Genomic DNA, 9,770 nt, shown 5'->3' with positions numbered 1-9,770 from the left:
CTAACCGCCCCTCACTCGCCTTCTTTACCTCTTTAGCTTTTCACTCGTTGTTCGTCGCTCCTTTCCTTTGTTCTTCTTCTGCTTTGGTTGTGCGCCAGTAAGCTCAACCGATCTCGGCTTACAATAATTATAGATTTAATTAGGAAAGAGAGGTAAAGGAATAGGTAACTAGTTCAGCTGTTGGTAAAGTTGAGATTCTTCCTCAGAGCGTTTGATAAGGGCCTCCCTTAGACAGAGGAGGGATTAGCGCAGTACTACTTTTGCACTTAAACACAGCGATAATTTATTAGCACTTTACTCACTCAGTAACACACACAGTTAATATCGTGGATACTTATATATTAGTCCTTATATAGCTTTAGTCCTGGTACACTTGAAGTTATCAGAATAGTTTACACTTTGGCTTGTTAAATTTTGGCTTTGTTCCGAACAGCGGTGATACAAATTTAGCCTCTAAACAGTTCACAAGTTGGCAGACAACTGAATTCGGTGACTGACTTCCTTGAAGACCCTGAGGTCCTCGGTCGTCAATTCCTCAGAGAAGTCACTCCCCCTTAATCCCACTGATTGGGTAATTTTGAAATCTAGAAGTTCACACAATTTTTGGATCTCCAATCAGCTAGCTGTAATGTGGGATTTTGATCCTTAAAGTCCTAACGTCGTTTCTGACAGCTCACTGACGGATAACCCGCTTGGCGTGGGTCTCGAGCACGCCCCCTTTTAAGTTACGATGTGCAGGACCTGTCAGTGATCGTATTCTCAAAGTTTGCCGCTGTGTTACTCGCAGACAAGATTTATAAGAAAAAGACACGGGAGTGCTTCCTGTGTAACAGTAAGACTGGGAATAAGTCAATTCCTGCAGATAAGAAGGTAACTGTCACACTGCCTGGACTATTACTTGCCATCTGAAATTAATTCTTGTACTAAACATTCTAATTATACTTAAAACTAGTGCGCGACAGTGGAGCGGTTACAGTATGTTGGTAATAAAACTGTGCACAAAAATAATTCTTTACTGTTCACTATTTGTTTTCTGGATGCTGCCAAACTTGCAAAAAGCTGCAGTTGAGTCGAGTCTTATGTTACGGCCGACGGTCAGTCGCTCTGTCAGGCTTGGAATAAAGCACCCATGTGGGGCTTAAGACCAGATTTTTATTAGTCAGACAGTTTCAGGTTTGTTGATATGGGGTGCTCTCTCTGACGAGAGGACAGGTCTATCGTTTACAATAGCTGCTGGCCCTCGCCAGCACAGTCATTCTCGGGTCCGAGCCCTATGGGACTCGTGACCATATTTTACTGTCTCAGATTCGAGATTTCTTTTCGTCTTCTCCTACGACTCGCAGGGCTACGGTGGATGTATTCAACCCCACCTCCACACGGGATTAGTAACATCCATTACTTTTTAAGTTATAGGCCCTTCATGTGACATCATTACTTGTGAATCACATTTTGTGTTTGATCACAATGTGCAATCTTCTTTTGAAGAAGTTGTTATATGTCTACTCCACTGAAGTAAACCAGTTTACCAAATATACATTTTTGTTTCCCTTATATCACTGCCCTTGATGTTAATTTACTGAAGAAAATCCTAAAAATTTTTTGTTGTAAATCGTTTTGCAAATTTCGCACTAGTGAATTAAAAATATTTCTTTAGATGTTTCTAACAGGCAGTGGTGTTTTAAATACTGTCACGTGTCAGAGTCTCTCTCGATCCTCTCGACGCTCGATGGGGTTCCGGACTGGATGTCAGATCGAAGGGCCACCTACGGATCGCTACAACAAGAAACTACAACAGTCCCACTGCACCACACACTCCAAATATCACCGTAACTGCAGCACACGTGAAGTCTTCTCTGTCTTCGGTAGGCGTTTCGTAATAACCGATTTAAACATAGTAATTATAACAGTCTCCCTGAACCACACTCTTCAAATATCACTGTAACTGCAGCACACGTAAAGTCTTCTCTGTCTTCAGTAGACGTTTCGTAGTAACCGATTCCATCACAGTAATTATATCTGTCCCACTGAACCACACCCTCCAAATATGACTGTAACTGCAGCACTTGTAAAGTATTCTCTGTATTCAGTAGACGTTTCCTAGTAACCGATTTTAACACAGTACTTATAACAGTATCACTTAACCACACACTCCAAATGTCACTGTAACTGCAGCACGCATAAATTTTCNCTCTGGCTTCAGTAGACGTTTCCTAGTAACCGCTTTCAACACAGTAATTATAACAGCCTCAGTGAATTACACACTCCAAATATCACTGTAACTGCAGCACACGTAAAGTCTTCTCTGTCTTCAGTAGACGTTTCCTAGTAACCGATTTTAACACAGTACTTATAACAGTATCACTTAACCACACACTCCAAATGTCACTGTAACTGCAGCACGCATAAATTTTCCTCTGTCTTCAGTAGACATTTCCTGGTTTCCGATTTTAACACAAACAGTATCATGGAACCACACACACCGAGTGAACTCGAAAAGCTGCAGTTTTCATTCAAAACGTGTTTTATAATAAACATAACAGTTAGCCAATTGTCTGGTTTGCTGCATATTAACTAGACGTTACCTGGTAACGAATCGTAACAATGAAAGTTCACCAGTTTCTGTGTTCACGTGTTTACTCTTAGTGTTCCAGATAGCGAAGAGGCCGTGACCGACCGTTACTTCGTTAGCAGTTTCCTAGCAAGTGAACACAACTTATTCATGTCTTTGATCTCTTGGCTACGCTCAAAGTAATTCTGCAATGATCGACGACTTACAGTTTTCAAAAAGGAAATTGAGGGCCCTTGCTCAAGCTAAAATTGACAAACTGAAAGGCGAAGAGGAAGAATTCAAAAAAATGTTGGAAAAAATAAAAGAAGTAAACATGAGGATAAAAAGGTATGACGTGTGTAAGATTTTGTGTGTTCACAGAGGTTACAGTGAACTGTGTCGTTCTGTGGGATGTGATCTCGTGTAGTGTGATACAAGTTTCTTGACGTTTTCGAGGAGAGTATTGCGCCCATCTTCAAGGTTGAAGAGTAATTCAGTCAAGCATCATGACTTCTGCATATGTGATTACTTGATCTATCTACTCTTCAACTCTGAAACGTCGATAAACAGTCTATGCTGCATCAAATCCCAGAAAACGCTACTCTTCATGTATTACTTAGGTCAGAGATCATTTTGTAATTATCTAGTTTCACCATTCTCAAGGTCTCTCTTTCTGAGCATCGAGGCCGGTTCTTTTTAATTGGGAGGTCCCGAGTTCGAATATGCTCAGAGGCCAGCTCTCTTGAGTTAGGTGTTTCGTTATATTTCTCAGACTGTCCAAGTATATATCATGATATTACCCAAAAGGAGGTCACATACATTTCGAATCACATTCTATGTGATGAGTAATTCATTAATAATCGTATTATTTGATGGTATATAATTGGAGCATTGTCAGAGAAACCATAAAGAAATCACTTGTGTCTGATTATATTTTCAGTCTGAAAGATACAAATACATTCTAGGTCATGAAATGGAAGTAATGTCCATCCACATTTCCATATTCCAAACTTCTTAACAGATTTCAGTAGAACTGTTTACCGAAAACAGTTTCTTGGGAAGACGGTAGTTGTCAGATGCTATTGAATTTCCCCACTTTCCATGGACCAGGTGGTCCTTTTTTATTTTCATAAGAGCCACCGCTGATCCAAATTAACCTAGTCTATACTCTCTCATCCTATATATCTTATGACATAGTTTAGACTACTTTCCTTAAAAAATGAAAGGAGGCTTATGACATCACCTTCCTGTCAATGTGTTTGTGTGTCTGGGTATCCTCTGTAATTGGGCCACAGAGAAAACACTGCCTCCAACAGTTCCTCTGTTATTAGCCTACTTGCCCTTTGTATCTGTATGTGTATCCCCTCTATCAATGGCAGGCAATGGCTTGGTAAACACGTTTCCATGGCAATGAATACACACAACAATAGAAGAATTTTTCTTTGTGGCGCTTTCTGTGGAGCCTGTCTTGTATCAGAGGAAAGTAGGCGATTAGGTCTTTCCAGAACTTCTTGTAATATCCTCACATGTACCACACTACAGTCGATTTTTAGTGATGTAAGAGAAATCATGAGTTGTATCCCCCCTTATGGATTGTATTTCTTGTCAGGAGAATCGTGAAGCGCGCATTGTTCTTAATGCTAGCAGCCGTATTCTGTTTGTTGGCCACATCACTCTTTATACCTATAGAGAGAGAAAGAGAAATAGTTTGCTGAAAACTGTAAGTATGTAAAAGTATGATATGAAATCCTAGAAATATTCTCTTGCTTTTCATCAAGTATATCTTTTGGAACCAGTGCTATTTGTAAAGCTAAGGAATCCTTAGCTACTCTGAGGAGGAACCATACTTTATTTTTCAGAGATAGTCTTATGACCTTTTAACAATAAATATGAAAATGAACAGCTGAAGCTCTGTTAAACAGAGTGTAGCAGCCTGGGAAGGGTGTAGTCAGGTTTTAAATACTTTAACAGTCCTTCTCTTCATGCCCTAGTTGATGTAGCCTCTGTTGTGTTTGTTGAACACCACATGGTCTTATAACCACGTAGAAGTGCTGAGAATGGTTTGAGGGCAGTAAATGTGAATGATTTTCAGGGTGTGAGCATATGATTATCTTCAGAGCTTAAGGGGCCTTGCTCCAACGAGAGAGGGTTTACGGATGAAGTCCCTGGATCACACTTTACCGATGAAATGATATACTTGATTTATTGTCCAGCACTACATGATTTTACAAGTTAGTTACTTTAAGTCACAGATACAACTGTTCTGGTACACACCTGTATGCAACATCTAATGGTCACAATGAATACACTGGATACATGTACAAACATGAGTTTTTCTACTAGTACTGTTACTATTGCACTATATATGTGTACACATGCTGAATGTTACACTCTGATAATCTGCCTTACTACATATATGCACCAGCTGAAATCAGTCCTTTAAATACTCTTGGATGATGTAATACTTCCATAATCTTCTGCATTGCGAATTTTCTTGAAGCTTCCACACTGTTCTACAGATTTGGAATGTTCTGAAATTTCTTAAATTGGGCTGGTGGGAGAAGTAAGCGATCCACATGATTCATGGGCAATCAAAGACCATTCTAGTAGCTCTTATCTAAACATTCCTTCCCCAAAATTCTTAGTATAGTTAATGCAAAACTGAGCATAAGTCACAATTAGCACAAGATTGATATTAAGTCCTAAATACGTAGGTTGTACCAAAAGTCATGAGCAACTTTTTTTTGCATGCAACCTGGGAACAGCAGATGAAAGAGTACAGTGGTAGGTGGAACCAGCTGTTGTGTTAACCTTGAGTGTCTTGTGATGGCAATAGCTTGCATCACGTGATCAGTATCACTCCTAACAAAATGGCCAACAACGATATGTTGTTTCGCCAGCATGCTGTCATCGAATTTCTTGTGAAAGAGGAAATCCCTGCTGCAGAAATTCACCAGAGACTTCAGCGTGCTTATGGAAGTGTGTGCATGGGTGCGAGCAGTGTTCGGAGATGGGTGAAACATTTTAAAGATGGGAACACCAGCATTGAAGATGAGCCTCGGAACGGTCGTCCTCAAACAGCCTCGACTGAACGCAACAAGGAAAGAGTGGCTGAGATCATTCAAGATGACAGGCGTGTGACTGTGGACACAATAGCATGAAAACTTTGAATAAGGCACAGTGCAGTACAGGAGATGATTGAAAACTTGGGCTATAGGAAAGTTTGTGCTCGTTGGATCCCGCGGTTATTGACCAAAGACCACAAAGGTCAACGAAAAGCCATCATCTCAGAACTGCTGCTGAGATATCGACACGAAGGCAATGATTTTTTGCTCTGTATTGTGACAGGTGATGAAAGCTGGTTTCATTATTTCGAGCCTGAACCGAAACAATAGAGTATGGAATGGCACCATTTGCATTCTCCATCAAAAAAGAAGGCAAAGACAGTGCCATCAGCTGCGAAGGTGGTGGGCACAGTCTTCTGGGATGCAGAGGGGTTTATTCTGGCCGAATTCCTGGAACCTGGGCAAACCATCAATGCTGCTCGTTATGTCCAGACACTGCACAAGCTCCGTTGTGCATTGCGCGATAAACGTCCGGGACGAAACATCATCATCCTGCATGACAACGCTCGCCCCCACGCCGCTCGCCTCACATTGGAAGCAATTGCAAAGATGGGGTAGGAAGTTCTTCCACACCCCTCCTATAGCCCTGATCTGGCACCCTCCGACTACCATCTTTTCGGATTTGTGAAGGATCAGCTGCGTGGACAACGTTTTGAGACAAGGGAGGCAATTCAGAAAGCAGTGCGTCAGTGTCTTCGGATGGCTGGAAACGAATTTTACAGAAGGGGAATTTTCAAACTCCCAGAACGCTGGGAGAAATGTGTACAAAGAAGTGGCGATTATGTGGAAAAATAAAGAAAGGTCTGTAGATTGAGGTGGTGTATTTGGTTTGTCAATAATAAAGCATGTTACTTTACAAAAAATTGTTGCTCATGACTTTCACTACGACCCTCATATTATGTGATTTAGTTTAAGAAAATCTAAATTTTTGTGCAAGATTTCATTTCATTTTGTTGCTGTATATAATTATGAGTGATCATGTTTGTGTCCATTACTGAATATCATTATTCCATTTTATTGTTTTGACTAATAAATAAATGTGTTAAAAATTAGTAATTTTCTGCCATAATGTTATGATGAGCCTTTCTTCTGAGCCAGTATCGTCTCCTCTATGGTTTCCTTCCTTTCTTGGATGAACATTAACCAGACTGATAAATTCATCAAAAGATTTTACTGCCATATGGTAAAAATTAAAAAATTTATCAAGATGTTCATGTAATTTTCCATACAATGACTGAAACGGGCTCTTATGTAATGTTTTACAATTTAAAGAATCCAATATCATAACTACATGCATCTCGTTTTTCATTCTGTCAAAACTTATTGTATGTGTATAAAAAGTATGTACGAAATTCTTTCAGATGTGACTAGTTTATTGTGAATATACAAATGATCTTACATGTACTGGCCTGTCTCAGTCAACATCAGTGGTTTCAATAACATTAATTTGAAACACTTCTCATATTCGCAATACAATATAATCGGCTCAGAGCATACAGCATCGTATGATAGATTCATTATTCAAACCGAGCAAACTGGTTTAGAAATAGAGCACCAGACTTGTATTCAGGAGGTCGTTCGTTCTAGTATTCAGGAGGTCGTTTGTTCTAACACCGGCCAGGAAACCGACCTTCGTGACTGAGGATATTCGTGGTTTTCTCAGTCCCTCCAGGCAAATACAGTGATCATAATTGTGCTAGCATTGCTTCCTTCCGTATCATTCGTAATTATTTATTCACCACTCGACTTCATATAATCTGAGACCTCCCGATAGAATTGAGAAATGTTACCGCTTGAGCCAATTTGCTCGGTAACAAAATTATAACGTATAAGATGCACCTGCATTTAGAATGTCGGAAAGGGATTCAGTCCTGCTCCATATAANGGACTGAATGGTAGCAAGCATTACCTGAGTTCAATCTCCTCTTAATATCCTCCTGAATCAGGTTTCAATCTGTTATCACTGTTCCCAAATATCTGAATTGTGCCTCATTTTCAAAAAATCTGTTTCCTATCTTTATATCATGATTTTGCCTTGAATTTTGGTGATGAGACAGCAACATATAGTTAGTTTTCTCAGTGTTTACTTCTAGACCAACCTCTTTACTTGCGTCAATTAAAGTTTGTGTGTTTTTCTTTATGGTATCTTCATTATCACCCAATAGATTCACATCATCAGCATAGACCAACAGCTGATGTGTCCCATTTTATTTCAGTCCCACCTGGTTTCCTTGGACCTTCCTAATGGCATATTCTAAAGCAAAGTTGAAAAGAAGTGGAGATAAAGCATCTCCTTGTTTTAGACCATTCTGGATAGGAAATTTATCAGACAAATGTTTACCTACACAGTAAGTCGACTCCCCTACATTTCGTAATTATTTGTAGAACCATTTTCGCCTTAAAGAATAATAGTCCTACAACGCACTGTAGATTTTTGTAGTACAATAGTAATGTAGGGATGACTTAAACTGCATACCTGTTTTGTTTATGTATTGTAACCTATCATTACCTACTGGCCTAATTCCTAAATATTAATGCTCGTATATGTTCTGCTTTCTTTGAAAATGGTGCACCTGATGTTGAAGATTGCAGTATTTTCAGGCTTCTTTTGAAATTGTCCCGTTTTTCATTTCTTTGTGGGTCTCTGCCTGAAAAATTATGAACAGTAGCATAACAAGAAATTTATTTTCAGGTATTTGGCATCAGGAAAGAGTTTTTCAGCTCTACATTACCAATTCTTGTTTGCAGAAACCACAGTAAGGAATATTGTTAAAGAAACCTGTGCCATATTATTGGAAGTCTCATCTGTCAACTTAGCTGGGACATCTCTCCCATCTGGACTCTCATCACAGAAGTCAGAAAACTAGACCTCCGTCCAGTGTAGCTTATGTGTGAAAATTGTGTTTTTATATTTGTACCATACAGAGAAGTTGTCTCTTCAGTGATGACTTCTATTCTGTTAGTACTCTAATTTTAACAATAACCATGAAATGTACTTGCATTGCTTCCTAGTCTGCTAGCTGTAAAACACTTGTAAAAGAAGCAAAAATAAAAGCAAATGTATCCCTGTAACAGGCCGTGGAGGCCCATAGGGTAGTGAGATGTTGAGGTTCCCACATTTTCTAGACAATCGGTTCATAGATGGCAGCAAGGTTGTCAGGCCTATGCACCAGCCACCCTTTACCCCCAAGAATATTCCTAGTGTTCATTTCTGTTAAGAGACTGAGTCGGCCCCAGGGCCATAGTGTGGCAGGAAGGATTAGGTCAATCGAAAAAAATCCAATGACCTCATCAGGACTTGAACCCACGACCTGGTTTCTAAAATATATAGGACTGTACTCCAAAGCCCAAAACCCACACTTATAATTACATTTATGCTTAAGTCATGATTTGTTTTGTCAAACATTCCTATTCAGGTTAAAGTTTCACAGAAATAACTGACATTTTACATGATGACCAACAGTTGTTTCTTCAGGCATCTCAAACTTCATTGGTAACTAATCCACTAAATATTTAACAGAACAGCTGGGGCCAGATTTACAATTGTGAGGGCCCTGGAGAAATCAAATAAGAAGGTCCATATCACCAGCAACAAATTTAGGTTATGATTTTTTCTTCTTCTTTCCTATAGTAACTGAAAATACAAGCTAAGTTTTCATAAATTTATAGAAACAAATTTCTCAATAAAATGTGTAGATTCTGTGTTTGTGCTGTGTAGGCCCCAAGGCAACTAGCCCAGTCACTTCCCCATAAATCTGGCCTTGAGAGGAGGGAAAAATGTCAAGAGAAATACTGCAGAAAAATATTAAAAACACAATTTGTGTCCAAAATTTCATGCTTGTTGTGACAAATAAAAGAGAATGAATGTGACAGAATTATTATGGTATGCATGACTTTCCTAATGGTTTTTGGTTTTATGTGTGTGTGTGCGTTATGTAGATACAGTCTTTCTTTGTAAATCTTTTTTTGAATTTGCTATGTTCATATGTATGAAGGTAGATAAATAAAATGTCTTATATTTTGTTTTCTGATCAAACATTCCACATGCCAAAGACTGTAAATGACAAAATAAACTGAGAATTCCTTAATGAATTGAG

At 39.1% G+C, this 9,770-nt stretch overlaps 1 long non-coding RNA gene across 2 annotated transcripts; it reads left to right on the top strand.

The window, feature by feature from the left end:
- Nucleotides 1–1,319: 1,319 nt before the first annotated feature.
- Nucleotides 1,320–8,784, top strand: LOC111867400. Of its 2 annotated transcripts, XR_004513344.1 has the most exons (4): nucleotides 1,320–1,862; nucleotides 2,644–2,896; nucleotides 4,158–4,268; nucleotides 8,422–8,784. It is a non-coding gene; the product is annotated as an uncharacterized LOC111867400 (long non-coding RNA). The 2 variants fall into 2 exon arrangements; XR_002843341.2 differs by lacking the exon at nucleotides 1,320–1,862 and having other exon boundaries at nucleotides 2,317–2,896.
- The last annotated feature ends 986 nt before the right edge of the window (nucleotides 8,785–9,770 follow it).

Source organism: Cryptotermes secundus, unplaced genomic scaffold, assembly GCF_002891405.2.
Source record: "Cryptotermes secundus unplaced genomic scaffold, Csec_1.0 scaffold397, whole genome shotgun sequence".
Classification (NCBI taxonomy): Eukaryota; Metazoa; Arthropoda; class Insecta; order Blattodea; family Kalotermitidae; genus Cryptotermes; species Cryptotermes secundus.
Note: the sequence above shows the minus strand (reverse complement) of the source record. Positions and strands in the feature narration are given on the sequence as shown.